This window comes from Mesoplodon bidens, assembly GCF_964165515.1.
Source record: "Mesoplodon bidens genome assembly, chromosome: 4".
NCBI classification, from domain to species: domain Eukaryota; kingdom Metazoa; phylum Chordata; class Mammalia; order Artiodactyla; family Ziphiidae; genus Mesoplodon; species Mesoplodon bidens.
Window position 1 is genome coordinate 141,548,938 of NC_138160.1, and position 15,160 is coordinate 141,564,097.

The following is a 15,160-nucleotide window of genomic DNA, read 5'->3' on the forward strand; positions in this document are numbered from 1 at the left end:
GGGTACAACAAGATGAAATCGCAATCTTTATAATCCAATATCAGAATGAGTTTTTATCATTTTTGCTGTATTCCATTTGTTGGAAGCAAGTCACATGTCCCGCCCATATTCAAGGAGATGCCATTACACACGGAGTAAATAGCAGCGGGCAGGGATCTTTGGGATGTTAGCCACTTTAGAGGCTGCCTGATGCACCGACATCCTCCTAGAGGCATCTTTTCAGGCGGATTGGCCCTCGGTGTCACGGGAGATTGAGGGCGGCATTCTCAAAGCTGGCCTTGGGTGCTGGTATTGACACTCTGAATTCATGCAGTTCCAAGTTGAGACACACGGGGACAGCAGAAACACATAGCTAGGACGTCTCATGCCCCTCAAGTCCTTGGAACCGAAGTTTCCTTGGAACCGAAGTTTCCAGGAAGGGTCTCAGTGGTACCAGGCACAGACTTGCTGCTCTTTGTTCCTTACCCCACCCCCACCTCAGCCCGTTCACCACAGGGGAGCCACAGATTAAGCTTCCCAAAGGCTTCCCAACTTGGGGCACATTAGGAAAGTGGCCTTAAGTGTTCTGAGTTTCCCAACCATCCCATCCTCAGGATTTACCAAATCTCTGCCCCCTCTTCCCACCGCACCCAGGACCAGCACTGTCTCTGGGGTCCAAATAGGGAAGGCCCAGAGGGTTCTTGTTCTTTCTGGGGTAGGGGGAGAGAGAGAGAGAGAGAGAGAGAGAGAGAGAGAGAGAGAGAGAATGGAAGATACTGTGATCCTGATCAAAAATACAACAACAAATGTGTATGGAGCCCAGAGGCCAACTTGGAACAAGATAGGTTGTCGTGTCCACTTCATCTGAGCGGTGGGGATCAAGGCAGGACTTGGAGAAGGAGGCCAGGGTGAAGGTGGAGAGACAAGACTGACAGAGTAATTAGACTTTTGGGACACGCAGCATTCCCATAGCAGATATTCATTGGGCGCCTACGATGTTGCTAAGTCTTATGCCTGGAAATACAGTGGACTAATTGGTGAATCAACCCCAAAAAATCTGTCCTCCAGGAGCTAACATTCTAGTGTCAGAGTCCATGAATATAATCAATTTTTTTTCTTTTTTGGCTGCGCTGCGGGGCATGCGGGATCTTAGTTCCCCGACAGTGCCCTCAGCAGTGAAACCTCGGAGTACTAACCACTAGACCATCAGGAATTCCCTCAATAAGCAAATTAAGAAAGATATAAGATCCCACTTTTGAGGAACAAAGTAGGGATGAAGGTGGAGGGGTATATTCTAGTTTTCTTTTTAACAGCTTTATTGAGATATAATTCATATATCATTCACTCATTTAAAGTATACAATTCAATGGTTTTTAATCTATTCACAGCGCTGTGCAACCATCACCACAATCAAATTTAAAGCATTTCCATTACCCCAAAAAGAAACCCCATACTCAATGACAGTCCTTAGACCCCATTTCACCCAAACTCCACAACCCTCTGCCCTGGGCAACCACTAATCTATTTTCTGTCTCTATAGATTTGCTGATTCTGGGCATTTTTCATAAGTGGAATACACAATATATGGTCTTTGTGACTGGCCTTTTTCACCTAGCATAATGTTTTCAAGGTTTATACTTCATTTCTTTATATAACCAAATAATACTCCATTATATTTTGGATATATGTGTCGAGATACCACATTTTGTTTATCCATTCATCAGTTGATGGACACTTGGATTGTTTCCACTTTCTGGATGTCATGAATAATGCCACTATGAACATTTACATACAAGTTTTTGTACAAACAAGATTTTTGATTTATATTATTATTATCTTTATTGAGGTATAATTGACTATATTATAACATTATATTAGTTTCAAGGATACAACATAATGATTCAATGTTTGAATATACTGCAAAATGATCATAGTAAGTCTAGTTCACATCTGTCACCATACATAGTTACAAAATTTTTTTTCTTGTGATGAGAACTTCTAAGCAACTTTCAAATATGCAGTACTGTATGATTAACCATAGTCACTGTGCTGTATATAGGACGGCAGTTTTAAATTAAGTAGTTAGGGAAGATCTCTCTGAGAAGGGGACATTTGGTTTAAGGACCTTAAAAAGTGAAGGAGGTGTATATGTTAATCCCAGTCTCACAATTCATCCCTCCCCCTCCCTTCCCCCCTGGTAACCATAGTTTGTTTTTTACATCTGTGACTCTCTGTTTTATAAATAAGTTCATTTGTACCATTTTTTTAGATTCCACATATAAGCAATATCATATTTGTCTTTCTGTGTCTCACTTACTTCACTCATTATGACAAGCTCTAGGTCCATCCATGTTGCTGCAATTGGCATTATTTTGTTCTTTTCTTTTTTATGGCTGAGTAATATTCCATTGTGTGTATGTAGTACATCTTCTTTTCCACTCTTATATAAAATAGATAATTAATAAGGACCTACCATATAGTACAAGGAACTCTACTCAATACTCTGTAATGACCCATATGGGGAAAGAATCTAAAAAAGACTGGATATATGTACATGTATAACTGACTCACTTTGCTGTACAGCAGAAACTAACACAACATTGTAATTCAACTATACTCCAATAAAAATTTTTTAAAAATTAAATTAGGTTATGAAGAATCTAGGGGCAGGACAGGAATAAAGATGTAGATGTAGAGAATGGACTTGAGGATGTGGGGAGGTAGAAGGGTAAGCTGGGACAAAGTGAGAGAGTGGCATGGACTAATAATACTACCAGATGTAAAATAGGTAGCTAGTGGAAAGCAGCCACTTAGCACAGGGAGATCAGCTCAGTGTGTTGTGACCACCTAGAGGGGTGGGATAGGGAGGGTGGGAGGGAGATGCAAGAGGGAGGAGATATGGGGATATGTGTATATGTATAGCTGATTCACTTTGTTATAAAGCAGAAACTAACATACCATTTAAAGCAATTATACTCCAATAAAGATGTTTAAAAATTTTTTAATTTGGGGCTTCCCTGGTGGCGCAGTCGTTGAGAATCTGCCTGCTAATGCAGGGGACACGGGTTTGAGCCCTGGTCTAGGAGGATTCCACATGCCGTGGAGCAGCTAAGCTCGTGAGCCACAGGTACTGAGCCTGCGTGTCTGGAGCCTGTGCTCCGCAACAAGAGAGGCCACGATAGTGAGAGGCCCGCACACTGCGATGAAGAGTGGTCCCCGCTTGCCACAACTAGAGAAAGCCCTCGCACAGAAATGAAGACCCAACACAGCCAAAAATAAATAAATAAATAAATAAAATTAAAAATAAATAAATAAATTTTAATTTAATTAAAAAAAGTGAAGGAGGATACAGAGGACACAGAGGACAACCAGTGCAAAGGCCCTGAGGTGAGAGTGAGCACACTGGCATGTACAAGGAATCACTCTGAGAATAAGATTGGGTCATATTAATAGAGCTAAATAATGAGCAGGGGTCTTCTTTTTTTTTTTTTTTTTTTGCGGTACTCAGGCCTCTCACTGCTGTGGCCTCTCCCGTTGCAGAGCACAGGCTCCAGATGCGCAGGCTCAGCGGCCATGGCTCACGGGCCCAGCCGCTCCGCGGCATGTGGGATCTTCCCGGACCGGGGCACGAACCCGTGTCCCTTACATTGGCAGGCGGACTCTCAACCACTGCGCCACAAGGGAAGCCCCTATTTTTGTAGATTTTTTTGATGATGGCCATTCTGACTGGGGTGAGGTGGTACCTCATTGTAGTTCTGATTTGCATTTCTCTAGTAATTTGTGATGTTGAGCACATTTTCATGTGTTTTTGGCCATCTGTATGTCTTCTTTGGAGAAATGTTTGTTTAGATCTTCAGCCCTTTTTTCAATTGGGTCATTATTTATTTTTTGATATTGAGCTGCATGGGCTGTTTGTAGGCCCCATTTTATTGAGGAGAAAACTGAGGTTCAGAGGGGGTCAGGATTTTCCCAGAGCCACACAGCAGAGGAGGTGGGTCCAGGTCCATGATTCCTCTTCCTTAACACAGTCCTACCTTCTTTCTGCCTCCCCTGGGAGGGTCACTCAGTCACTCATTGGGCTTTTATTTGTTGAGTCCCTGCCATGTACCCCTGCAGGCTTTGAGGACACAGCAGGCCCATGGCACAGGGAAAGTAGAAGCACAGTACAGAGAGATGAGAGGTTTGTATTCTTTTCCTGGGGCTGCCATAACGAAGTACCACTGACTGGAGGCTTAAATGACAGAAATGTCGTCTCACAGCTCTGGGGACCAGAAATCTGAGAGCAAGGTGTCTGCAAGGTTGGTTTCTTCTGAGTGCTATGAAGAAGAATGTTCCATGCCTCTCTCTTAGCTTCTGGTGATTTGCTGGCAACCTTTGGCATTCCCTGGCTTCTGGTAGCCTCACTCCATCTCTGCCTTCATCTTCACATGGTTTTCTATGTGTGCCTGTCTGTGTCCATATTTCTCTTTTCTATAAGGACACCAGTCATACTGGATTAGAGACCCACGTTGCCAAAATTTGGCCTCTGTACACCGGTGCTGGATTAAATCTTGGAGACAGAGTTTTGGGTGAAGTAGAAAAAAATCGCTTTATTGCTCTGCCAAGCAAAGGGGGCCACATTGGGCTAATGCCCTCAAGACTGTGTGTCCCACCCTGGAGGGTGTAGTGAGGAGTCTTATAGTGTTCAGGGAGCAGGGCATGGTCAGCTCGTGGACATTCTTCTGATTGGTTGGTGGTGAGGTAATTGGGAGTCTGCATCATCAACCTTCTGGTTCCAACCAGTCTATGTGCTGTGGGCAACATACAGTAAACCTCTTCCACCTGGTGGGAGTTTCAGTATCTGCAAAACAGCTCAAAGGATATGGACAGAATATTATCTATAGCCCTGGAGGAGGAAATAAAGGTCCTTGACTTTGTTTGATGGCTAAAATATTGTTATTTTGTCTTGCTTGACAGTTTTCCTTTCTTTTTGCGTTTTCTCTCTTCTCTGATTAAATTTCCTTTTTTTTTTTAAATTTACTCTGACTAAAGTTTTTCTACAGACAAAAGGAAGGCGGAGGACATGGGTGGGGGTCTATGCTGGGAAGGCTTCATAGGGTCCTACTCAGTTACACCCACCCTACCCCAGTATGACCTCATTGTGACTTAACTAATTACATCAGCACCAACCATATTTCCAAACAAGGTCACGTTGTATGAAATTGACATATGTCAAAGGGGAGACAATTAAACTCATAACAGAGGCATTGGGAAAGTAAAGGTAACTGAGCTAGGGGTGTGGGGTGGGAGGGAACCTTCTCCAAGAAGGTGGGGTTACAGTTGAGCCCTGTTGTCAGAGAAGGTCTTGCACTAGCTTGGCTTGAGACAAAGGGCAGGAATCCCAGCCCCAGGTGGTGAGGTTTAAGTCAAAGAACAACTGAGGGAGGTTGGGGTCTGCTCACTCATGGTCCCCATGACCCACATTGCAGAGGGATGTGAGGTGAGAGAAAGAAGGAACTTTCACTCCAGTGGTTCTCAGATGGAGGGCACATCAGCATCACCTACAGGGCTTATTAAAACACAGCTTCTGGGAGTAAGTCTAGAATGGGGCCCAGGAATTTGCATTTCTAACAAGTTATCAGGTGATGCTGATATGGCTGGTCAGACTCATCCAGGGAACCACACTTCAAGAATCACTGTTTTGCAGCCTGGGTCCATGTCTGGTTTATAAACAGAAGCAATCTTAACTCTGCAAACAAAACAGAAAATGAAAACCAATACCTGTATGAATCTGTGCCAGCCAGAAATCTCATAGAGGCCTTCCTCTGAGACATGGGGCCCCAGTCTTGCCCACATAAGAATCACCCCTGTGTACGAGGGGGTGGAGAATAGGAAAAGGAGGTGTTGAAATCCAGATTTTTGGTTTCCACTTGCTGAACTCAAATTTCCAGGGAGAAGAGAGGGATAAATTAGGAGTTTGGGATTAACATAAACACACAACTACATATAAAACAGATAACCAGCAAGGACCTATTGTATAACACAGGGAACTATACTCAATATTTTGTAATAACCTACAAGGGAAAAGAATCTGAAAAAGAATACATATATTATATATGTACATATAACTGAATCACTTTGCTGTATACCTAAAACTAACACAACATTGTGCATCAACTACACTTCAATTAAAAAAATTAAAAAGTATATCTATCAGTTAAAAAACATTTCCAGGGAAGGAGCCTTGGGCAAGTTCTTTTACCATCCATGCAAGCCTCAGTTTTCTCACCCTTAAAATGGGTTTGTCTGGGAGATTTGATGAACTAACAGAGTAGATTTCAAATGGTAGGGTGCGTCACCTGCGGGGCAGGGGTTTATAGTACAGAAGGATTAGTCCCACCACCAACGTTTCTGATTCAGTAGGTCTCGGGTGGGGTTGGAGAACTGACGTTTCTAACAGCATCTCTAGTGATGCTGATGGTCCGGAGACCACTTAGAAAAGCACTGAGCTAAGGCTCTGAAAGGCTGGCAGAACAATGCCTGGTACTCTGTGAGTTTCATAATGGAAGCATCCCCCTGGGATTCTAAAGGTCAAGCAGGCTTAAAGATGCAGCTCTGGGGAAGTGTTGGACTAAATTGGCTAAGAGTAAAAAGCAGTCTGAGGCTTCCCTGGTGGCACAGTGGTTGAGAGTCTGCCTGCTAATTCAGGGGACACGGGTTCGAGCCCTGGTCTGGGAGGATCCCACAGGCCGCAGAGCAACTAGGCCCGTGAGCCACAGACTGAGCCTGCATGTCTGGAGCCTGTGCTCCGCAACAAGAGAGGCCGCGATAGTCAGAGGCCCGCACACCACGATGAAGAGTGGCCCCCGCTTGCACAACTAGAGAAAGCCCTCGCACGGAAACGAAGACCCAACACAGCAAAAATAAATAAATAAATAAAAATTATATATATATTATAAGGTTGTTACCAAAAAAAAAAAAAAGCAGTCTGTGTTGGAAGGAAGATCAAGTTCAGTACTCAAATGGTAGAATCCAGGGCACCTTTATTCAAAATGACATGATATAAAAAGAATTAGCCCCCCACTTCATACCCATTAAGATGCCTACTATAAAAATAAATACATAAATAAAATACAAAAAAACCCCCAAACAAGTATACATGAGGATGTAGAGAAATTGGAATCTTTGTGCACTGTTGGTGGGGATGAAAAATATAGAAAATGGTATGGCAGTTCCCCGAATTACCATAAGATCCTGCAATTCTGCTTCTGGATATACACCCAAAAGAACTGAAAGCAGGGTCATGAACAGATATTTGTACACCCATGTTCACAGCAGCATTATTCGTAATAGGCAAAATGTGGAAGCAACCCAAATGTCTGTTAACAGATGAGATGAATGGATGTATATAAAATGTATAAATACAGAATGGAATATTAGTCCTGAAAAAGGAGGGAATTTCTGACACCTGCTTCAACGTGAGGACAGTATGCTAAGTGAAATAAGCCAGACACAAAAGGACAAATATTGTACAATTCCATTTATAGGAGGTCCCTAGAGGAGTCAAATTCATAGAGACAAAAAGTAGGCTGGTGGGTTGCCAGGGGCTGGGGGAGGGGGATGGGGAGTTAGTGTTTAATGGGGATAGAGTTTCAGTTCAGGAAGATGAAAAACGTTTTGGAGACGGACGGTGGGGATGGGTGCACAACAGTGTGAATGTATTTAATGCCACTGAACTGTGTACTTAAAAATGATTAAGATAGGGCTTCCCTGGTGGCGCAGTAGTTGAGAGTCCGCCTGCCGATGCAGGGGACACAGTTTCATGCCCCGGATCCCACACGCCGCGGAGCGGCTGGGCCCGTGAGCCATGGCCGCTGAGCCTGCGTGTCCGGAGCCTGTGCTCTGCAACGGGAGAGGCCACAACAGTGAGAGGCCCGCGTACCGCAAAAAAAAAAAAAAAAAAAAAAAAGATTAAGATAGCAAATTTTCTGTTGTGTGTATTTTACCACAATTGTTAAAAAATAAATAAAAAAGAATGAACCTAATGCCTGCCATCCAATTAAAACTAAATATTAGCTTTTATTGAGAATGCAGATATCATTCCATTGTTATTAACATTGGGGTTTGACATGGTGCTGAGCCAATGAGCATGAGCGATCCTAAAAGCATGGTGGTTATTATTATCGACTATAATGGTTTGATTTGTGCTGGGATTTGTGCTAAGCCTTTTGCCCCATAAGTCCTCGTAAAAACACTCTGAAATAAGCAGTGTTATACATAATTCCAATTTACCAAAAGGGAAACTCAGGCACAGAAAGGTTGAATGCTTTGTCCAGGCCACACAGGATTCGAACCCAGAATTAACGGCAGAGTCCATTATGTCACTATAAAATTATAACAGCAAACTGGGCCATCTCTGGCTTCCTGGGACTCATAGACTGGCTGTGTAGATTAGCAAAAAATAAGAAGTGACGTGCAGTTGTTGGAGAAATATAATTGAAAACCATGAAACCACAAGTGTTAATGTGACGCACTTCACAGGCAATTTGCTAAGAGATTGCGAGACAGAAAGACATCTCACCTTTTTCCACAGCCGCGCTGATACAACCTATTACATACACATTTGCAAGATAAAGGATAATTAATCCTCAAGTCAGAGGACTTGACAACACCATTTGCCGCACCCACATCGTCCGAGATTCACCCTGGTAATTGGAGTGACCATTTGTGTTAGCTAATTGGCTTTATCCACAGCAAAACCAAATTTCTCATCTCTTGGTGACAGGAGGTAATTTTGCAACTTGGAGCAAGGGACCAGCTAAAGTTAGCATCCTATGCTCCCACAGAAACGGGGAGACCGGGAAATTTAAGCCTCTAATTTTTAATGTTTATTTGTCCTTCCACAGACAAGTCCAGGATATAAAGTGAAAGGGAGCGAAATGCGGACGGGGTTGTAGAGAACTCTGTACCTTCTACCTGCTGGCGGGATGTAAAGTGGTAAGAGCACTAATGAAAACAGAATGGAGGTGCCTTAAAAGGTAAACATTGAGCTACCATATGATCCGGCAGGTCACCTTCTGGGCCTATAAACTAAGACCACCAGAATCGAAAGACAGAGGCAGGCAAATGTGCTCTGCAGCAATATTTAAATAGCCAAGGCATGGAAGCAGGAAAAAGGACCATAAACAGATGTATGGAGAAAGAAGAAGTGATATATCTACAGAATGGAATATTAGCCACGAAAAAAATAAAGCAATGCCATTTGCAGTGCCACAGATGAGCCTAGAGATGATCACACAACGTGAATTAAGTCAGAATGCAAAAGACAAATGTCCTGTGATATCACTTATGTTATCTGAGGAGAGAGGAAGATTGGGGGTGGTTTGCCTTGTTTTTGTTATTCAGGGGACTGCAAAGAATTCACAAGAATTGGGTCTTACAGGAGCAAGAGTGAGAAGGGTCTGAGGTGAGGGCAACTGAGGCATGAATAGAGACCCAGAAAGATTGAAAAACCACCTCCCACTCCCCTGTTTATGCTCCCAGGCTCCTGTCCTCGGGATAAAATCTTTACTCCTCATGTAGCCTAAAACCCCTGCTTTCTTTCTTTTTTTTTTAATGTGTGCTTTAAAAAATTTTTTTATTTATTTTTGGCTGCGTTGGGTCTTTGTTGCTGCGCGTGGACTTTTCTCTAGTTGCTGTTGTCTTCGTTGTGGTGCTTGGGCTCCTCATTGCGGTGGCTTCTCTTGTAGTGGAGCACGGGCTCTAGGCATGTGGGCTTCAGTAGTTGTGGCCCACGGGCTTAGTTGCTCCGCAGCATGTGGGATCTTCCCGGACCAGGGCTCGAACCCATGTCACCTGCATCGGCAGGTGGATTCTTAACCACTGCGCCACCAGGGAAGCCCAACCCCTGCTTTCTGCCCTCCCGCCTCTTAGCCCCTTCCTCCAGCTACACTGGCCTTTGCTGTTTCTGGAGAGGTTTGGACCACAGGGCCTTTGCACTTACTATTTTGCTCTGCCTGAGTGTTCTCTCTCTCCCCAGGGCCGGCTCCTTCTCATCATTCAAGGTGTGACCGGCTTCTTTTACAAAAATAAATCAGGAATGCTCTGTTTTAGAATCCTCAGAGCACCAAAATACTTAAAATTACCTTGTTTGTTTAATGATTATGCTTCGCTCACTAGACTATATGTTCCATGACAGTGGCACCCATCTGAGGCCCCACAGCCTAGACTGGAATCCCAGCTCAGATGTGTGACATGGGGCCTCTCTGAACCTCTGTTTCTTCCTCCATAAGAAGAGGAACATAGAAGAGTTTCAATAAGGATTAAATAAACAACTCTTAGAACATGTAGGGGACACAGAATAGGGACTATATGTTTAAGCGTCTGCTGCTTTTGCTGGTTATGATAGTAATAATCCTTAGGTTCTAGCACAGAATTTAGCCTATGTGAGACACTCAGTACATATTTATTGGATGGATACACAGATGGGTAGCAGATTTTTGAGCAGAGAAGGGCAGTACTGAGCCCTTTCCAAGCTCTGGTCATGGCTTATAACAAAACAGAAAGCCTGGCTGGGGGTGGCCAGGGGCTTCTCAGCTTATACCCCCAGCCTTCAAACTCCCACTTCAGAGCTCAAATATCAGATAAAACCAATGGGAGAGAAATTATCTAAGTAAATGTGGTCATGTCTGCCTTTGAAGAGCTGGAATCTTTAAAACCAAGTTTCATTTTAAAGGAGCCCCAGCTGACTCAGCTCTAAGCAGCCCGAGGGGAACACAGCCCTTGGCTCAAAGCCAGAAAATTTCTATCTTCAAGTTTCTATTTGTTCCAACTCACAATTTTATTTATTTTTTTCTCCTCTGCAGTCTTTGAAAGAAAAATGAATGCTCCCTGCATGCAAAGGAGGGGGAACCTCCCCACACACCAGTCCATACTGCTTTATTGTTTTGTCCCCAGGGCTGCTTTTGTGGTCTCACAGCAGGAAGTTACCTGGAGGCTTTCTTCAGTGTTGTAAGCCTCTTGACCAATACTGTTTGATGAGAATTAAAGAATGTCAGAACTGCTCAAGTCTTCCCAAGGCGTGCCAGGAAGTCATTCATATACTCCAGGCCTCCGGGCGGTCTCAGGGCTCAAATGTCAGTGAAAATGAAGAGAGAAAAGGATGGGAGTAAACGAGAGCTTGTCCTCTTTGTCTTCCTCCTCCCACTTTCCACTGGGGGTGACAGACGTGAGGAGTGGAAGATTTAAAAAAAGAGAGAGGGCTTCCCTGGTGACTCAGTGGTTGAGAGTCCGCCTGCCGATGCAGGGGACACGGGTTCGTGCCCCGGTCTGGGAAGATCCCACATGCCGCGGAGTGGCTGGGCCTGTGAGCCATGGCCGCTGAGCCTGCGCGTCTGGAGCCTGTGCTCCGCAACGGAAGAGGCCACAACAGTGAGAGGCCCGCGTAGCGCAAAAAAAAAAAAGAGAGAGAGAGATGGAGAAAGAAAGGGAGAGAGAGAGAGAGATGGAAGGGAGAGGGAGAGAGGTAGGAGGTGGGGAGAGAGAGATAAAGTGAGGTGCCTGTTTTTCTACATTTCTATCCCATCTATCAAGCGCCTACTTTGTCCCTGTCACAAAATACAGCACAGGGACACGCAACAAATGTTTATTGGATGAAGAGTCCGAGGCATTTAAATCAGGGGCTCTCAAGCATATCTGAATGCCTGGAAGCTTTGAAAACAGTTCTACGTCAGCACTCCACCCCAGACCGGTATTTTTCTTTTAAAAAAGCTTTCGCAGGAGACTTTAATGCATAGCCAGGATGGAGAACCATTGATTAATATCAAAAGCCGTGCCACGCGGCTTGTGGAATTTTAGTTACCCAACCAGGGATTGAACCCAGGCCCTCGGCAGTGAGAGCGCGGAGTCCTAGCCACTGGACCTCCAAGGAATTAAAATCAAAAGTTTTGAAATGATGGCCTAGGCCTTGATTCAGGCCTAAAGATGATGTGTTTGTTTCGCTGCACAGTGTCTTAAAAATATTTGCATTTCTCAATATTTCAAACTCTGGTAGTGCATAAACTTTCCAGGTTTCCAATTTTTTTAAAAAAAGTTTGAAGTTCCAGCCATCATAGGTGTACCTCCCAGCAGAAGCAGAGCAGCACCTGTTCCTTTAGATGGAGCAGAAGGAGGTTTTCAATTTGCCACCGTTCCCACCACTCCCTGTTGCCCCCTGGATGCTGAGTTGGAGAACCCAATTTCCCTCCTCTTCACAGTTGCACTGCTGGTTCTTCTTTGGAATAAAGTTTAGGAGAAGGTGAAATATTTGTCTACAGTTAGCATCTCCAAGTCAAGTGGGAAATGGGAGCCTCATATTCCCAGGAACACAAGAAGTATTTCTTTATAGAAGTCAAGTTTATTCCTCCACATTTCTTATACAAAGTTTGCCTTTCTTACAGCTTGTTCAATCACAGACACTATATGTCAGGAGGTGAAGTGTGTGGTTCAGAGAAATGATCCCAAAGTCTGCTTCTCAATACGATAGCCTCTAGTCACATGTGGCTGTTTTTATTTAAATTAATAAAAATTAGATAAAAATAAAAATTACGTTCCTCAGCCATAGTAGACACTTTTCAAGAGCTCAGTAGCTGTGTGGGACTGGTGGTTACTATATCGATGGTACAAAACATGTCTATTGCTGCTGAAATGTCCAGTGGTCTATTGGAGAGCAATGCTCTGGAGTGAGACTTCCAGGGTTTAAAACCCTGCTTTGCTACTTCCTAGTTGTGTGACCTTGGGCTAGGTACTCTACCTCTCCTTGCCTTAGTTTCCTCGTCTGTAAAATGGCTTTGTTTAACAATAGTACTGACATCAAAGTGTTGTTATGAGAATTACATGACAATACATGTAGAGCTTTTGGAACAGTGCCTGGCACATGGTAAATGCTTATTAACATTGTAAAAGCATTTAATATCTATGTGTTATTAATACAAATAATTATTAATATCTATTATTAATACTATTATATATTTTAATAATAATATATTATATAATTTAATAATTACATAATTATATTATGTAATATTTATATTATATAATTATATAATATATAATTAAATATATACAATAAATACCTAGTATATATAATAAATGTAATATATTATACATTATAAATGTTATGTAATTATATAATTATTATGTATTATTATATATAATTATAATAACCTATTATTATAATTATATAACATTAATTAACATCTATTATTAACATTAACATTTTATTTATTTTACTAAAATAATTATTTACTATTATATATTACTTTTATATATTATGTATAATTATATGCTATAATAATTATAATTACAATAATCTATTATATACTTACATATAATAACACTTGCATCTAATATTATTATTTATTTTACACTAATAATAATGATTAGTAATAGACATCCCTGGTCCAGATGAGTTTCCCATCCCCCCCCCTTTTTTTTTTTTGTGGTACGCGGGCCTCTCACTGTTGTGGCCTCTCCCGTTGCAGAGCACAGGCTCTGGACGCGCAGGCTCAGCAGCCATGGCTCACGGGCCCAGCCGCTCCGCGGCATGTGGGATCTTCCCGGACCGGGGCACGAACCCGTGTCCCCTGCATCGGCAGGCGGACTCTCAACCACTGCGCCACCAGGGAAGCCCTCCCATCCCCTTTTAACCCTCATTCGTAATCTGTAAAGTTTACGAACTTAGATTCATATAGAGTGTAAATTATCCACTCTATACTACATATGAAGAAACTGAAGATCAGAGAGGTTTTGTCACTTGCTAAAGATCAACAGCATCTGCAAGGTGTAACTGGGATACAGTCCAAGATTGTTAAATTCTGATGCCCTTGCCTATTCACTCTACCATGAGGTCTCTTAAGGTGAAAGGCTAAGCAGAGGTCCTGGGGTAGACATCACCAGGTGTGTCTGGCCTGTGGTGCACTGGCCAATTTTGCTGGAATGCAGGGTATGTGAAAGGGGGGTGGCACCAAAAGGAGGGGTAAAATCTTAGCTATAAGGAGGGATTGGAACCAGCCAGAAATTGAGCAACAGCCTGAGGATTTGAAGGCTTCATTTAGGGAGCAATATAGTTCTTTAAAAAGCATCTGATCTGCCTGCCCTTTGGCTTATGCCAGTCAAAAGAGCAGCCCACGGGGCTTCTCTGGTGGCACAGTGGTTGAGAGTCCACCTGCCGATGCAGGGGACGCGGGTTCATGCCCCGGTCTGGGAGGATCCCACGTGCCGCGGAGCGGCTGGGCCCGTGAGCCATGGCCGCTGAGCCTGCGCGTCCGGAGCCTGTGCTCTGCAACAGGAGAGGTCACGGCAGTGAGAGGCCCGCATACTGCAAAAAAAAAAAAAAAAAAAAAAAAAAAAAAGAAGAGCAGCCCACAACTATTGAGCAAAAACCATTTGCTGGGACCAATGCCCATGGTCCTTCTCACAAAGCCCTTACGAGAACCTTTGGAGGAAGGTTTTATTATTGTCATTCCCACTTTACAGATGAGAAAACTGAGGCTCAGAGAAGCCCACACAGCTGGCCAAGGGTGGAATCAGGATTGAACCTCAGTGCCTTCTTTCTGACCTCGTTGCAGCACTGTTGGGCCAGGGACTTGCTTAAACTCTTACTTCAAGGAAGGTCTTACCATGGGTGCCAATTTCTGGTGCTGACAATGCATTTTCTCCAGAAGAATTTGCATAACAAGGATGTTGGGATGCCTTTGGCCTCTGAGGGCTTCCAAAGGTGTGTGACATCACCAAAGTCAGACCATGGCCCTGTGTGAACTGGTCCCTCTCCCCTAAGTGGACTGGCTCCTCCTCCTCTCCCTCTGCCTCCCTCCTCCTCCTCTTCTTCCCCCTTCTCCTCCTGAACATCCACTTAGAGAAATCCTTATTGTTATGATTAGAAGTGCTTAGAACAGGGACTATCACATCGCAAGTGCTCAATAAAATCTGTCGTTGATGATAATACTACTGTTGGATTATTATCATTGTCCACACAGAGATAACAAGACCTACCCCAATTTCAGGAGACTAGATGAGGAGAGAGTTGTAAAAGTTGCCTTAGGTTATGGAGAGGCTGTGACATACAGCTTATGAGAGAGGTATGGACCCTGGTGCCTCAGACATCTTTGTGATGCTTGAGAAAATAGCAACAATTTCCCATGGTGGGAAAAACCTTTGGCAAAGG